This window comes from Emydura macquarii, unplaced genomic scaffold, assembly GCF_026122565.2.
Source record: "Emydura macquarii macquarii isolate MOO-44397 ecotype Brisbane River unplaced genomic scaffold, CSIRO-AGI_Emac_v2 contig_2890, whole genome shotgun sequence".
In the NCBI taxonomy this organism is placed as follows: domain Eukaryota; kingdom Metazoa; phylum Chordata; order Testudines; family Chelidae; genus Emydura; species Emydura macquarii.
The window spans coordinates 2413533-2416867 of record NW_027133027.1 but is presented as its reverse complement, the minus strand read 5'-3'; positions in this window follow the sequence as shown (position 1 = coordinate 2416867).

Below are 3335 nucleotides of genomic sequence, written 5' to 3'. Positions count from 1 at the left end.
GGAGGGGCGCGAGCACGCCGTGCTACGGACTCCAGCCGCTCGGGGGCGAGCCTCTTGAGTGCGCGCGCGCGCGCGCGCGCCCAGGCGCACTCCGAAGGGGAGGAGGGAGCGACCCTTGCCAGTGACCTGCTCAGCTACTGCCCGCTGTAGAGCGCGGTTGTGGTTTCATGGCGAAGGGGCCCTGCCCCAGGCCTGCAGGCACCCACCTCCCCCCTTCCTGCAGCAAGCAGCTCTGTCACCTGTGCGCACAAGCCTACCGCTCCCTCGCTGGGGGGAGCCAGCCTGCAGCTCCCCTACCCGCACCACTGCCTCCAGGGGACAGTGCCTGCCCCAGTGGTGCCCACACACCTGCCCATCACTGAAGTGATGGTACCTAGCCCCCTCGCATCCCTCTTTCCAAGCTGGGCCCGCATTACAGTGCCCACACCCACCCTCATCTTGAAGTCAGTAGCAAAACTTCCACTGACTTAAAGAAGAGCAAGTCCCTCACTTCCAGGGCTCAGCATTGCCCCGCACTAGGCATTGCAGGAGAAAAGAGTTAAATTGTATTTAAAAATGAACTAAGGGCATTCTAATGCTGGTACAAGGGCAGCAGCTTGTTCAGCAACAGAGAAGTCAAGATGTACACGCCCTCCTTTGTATAAAGCATGACCACTAATGTGGCACAAGCTTTCGCTATTATTTAATTTGATGGCTTTGGGTCTATCCTCTATAGTGCTTACCATCATTAATCTAAGCAATACCAGAATAAAATTCACAAAAGAATGAGCTTCCCCTGCAGTTGTCCACATTAGTAACAGCTAGTGCTCAAAATAACACCACCTCTGACATCTCTATGGCTCTAGTACTCCCATATTAACCCCCAGATGATTACCCTGTAGTCTCAAACTACCACCTGCCCCCCGATGCTTGGGGTAAAAAATATTAACTTTAAGGCTATTTCTATGCTACCACTTTATGTCAGCAAAATTTGTGTCACTCAGGGGTGTGAAAAAACACCCCGAGCAACATAATTTGTTGGTGTAAGTGATAATGTGCACAGCACTACATTGGTGGGAGAGCTTCTCCCAGTGATAGTTACCAGTGGTCCATTGAGGTGGTTTTATGATGTCCCATTGGCATACAGCAGGTATACAAGCAATCTTACAGCAGCGCAGCTGCATCAGTTTAGCAGTGCTGTTGTAAGCTTGCTATTGTAGACATGGCCATAGACAGACTTTAAAACCAGAAGGGACCATCTTGATCATCTAGTCTGACCTCCTGCACATTGCAGGCCACAGAACCTCACTTACCCCCTCCTGTAACAGGCCCATCACCTCTGGCTGAGTTACTGAAGTCCTCAAATCATGATTTAAAGATTTCAAATTACAGACAATCCCCCATTTACACTAGTTCAAACCTGCAAGTGACCCATGGCCCTTGCTGCAGAGGAGGAAAAAACAACCAAACCAATTAAAAAAAAAAAAAAAAAACAAACCACAGGGTATTTACCAATCTGACCCAGGGAAATTCCCTTCCCATCCCCAAATATGGGCAAGACCCAGCAGCCAGACACCCAGGAAAGAATTATCTGTAGTAACTCAGAAACCTCCTCATCTAGTGTCCCATCAGCAGCCATTGGAGATACTTGCTACTAGCAGTTGCAGATCAGCTACATCATACTGTCTACCACAGTTTTGAAGCCAGTTAAGTTTTTTACCCCTACTATGCCCCATGGAAGGCTGTTCCATAACTTCACTCCTCTGATGGTCAGAAAACCTTGTCTAATTTCAAGCCCAACCTTCTTCATGGCCAGTTTATATCCATTTATTCTTATGTCATTGTTGGCATTTAGCAGGGAGGGGGAGGAATTATTATTTATCCCACTGATGTATTTATAGAGAGCAACCGAATCTTCCCTCAGCCTTCTTTTGGTTAGGCTAAACAAACCAAGCTCTTTGAGTCTCCTCTCATAAGGTAGATTTTCCATTCCTCTGATCAGCTTAGTAGCCCTTCACTGCACTTGTTCCAGTTTGAATTCATCTTTCTTAAACACGGGAGACTAAAATTGCAAAAAGTATTCCAGAGGAGGTCTCACTACTGCCTTGTATAAAGGCATTAAGTCTTCTCTGTCTCTACTGAAAATGCCTCACCTGATGCAAGGTAGGACTGCATTAGCTTTTTTTCACATCTGCATGCCATTGGCAGCTCAGTAATCCTGTGATAAATCGCTACACCCGAGTCCTTCTCTTCCTCTGTCACTTCTCTCTCCTCTTCTCTTCACTTCTCTTCCTCTGTCACTGTCATCTTCAAGAAAGGGAGGAAAGAGGATCCAGGGAACTACAGACCGGTCAGCCTCACCTCAATCCCTGGAAAAATCATGGAGCAGGTCCTTAAGGAATCCATTTTAAGGCACTTGGAGGAGAGGAAGGTGATCAGGAACAGTCAATACGGATTCACTAAGGGAAAGTCATGCCTGACCAACCTGATTGCTTTCTATGATGAGGTGACTGGCTCTGTGGATGTAGGGAAGGTGGTGGATGTGATATACCTTGACTTTAGCAAAGCTTTTGATACTGTCTCACACAGTATTCTTATCAGCAAGTTAAAGAAGTATGGGTTGGATGAATGGACTATAGAATGGATAGAGAACTGGCTAGAGCATAGGGCTCAACGAGTAGTGACCAATGGCTCCATGTCTAGCTGGCAACCGGTCACAAGCGGAGTTCCCCAAGGGTCAGTCCTGGGGCCGGTTTTGTTCAACATTTTTATTAATGATCTGGAGGATGGGGTAGATTGTACCCTCAGCAAGTTTGCGGACGACACTAAGCTGCGGGAGTGGTAGATACCCTGGAGGGTAGGGATAGGATACAGAGTGACCTAAACAAACTGGAGGATTGGGCCAAAAGAAACCTAATGAGGTTCAACAAGGACAAGTGCAGAGTCCTCCACTTAGGAAGGAAGAATCCCATGCACAGCTATAGACTGGGGACTGACGAGCTGGGCAGCAGCTCTGCAGAAAAGGACCTGGGGGTAACGGTGGATAAAAAGCTGGATATGAGTCAGCAGTGTGCCCTGGTTGTCAAGAAGGCTAATGGTATATTGGGCTGCATTAGGAGGGGCATTGCCAGCAGGTCACGGGAAGTGATTATTCCCCTCTATTCGGCATTGGTGAGGCCGCATTTAGAATATTGTGTCCAGTTTTGGGCCCCCCACTACAAAAAGGATGTGGACAAGTTAGAGAGAGTGCAGCGGAGGGCAACCAAAATGATTAGGGGGCTGGAGCACAGGACTTATGAGGAGAGGCTGAGGGAACTGGGCTTGTTTAGTCTGCAAAAGAGAAGAATGAGGGGGAT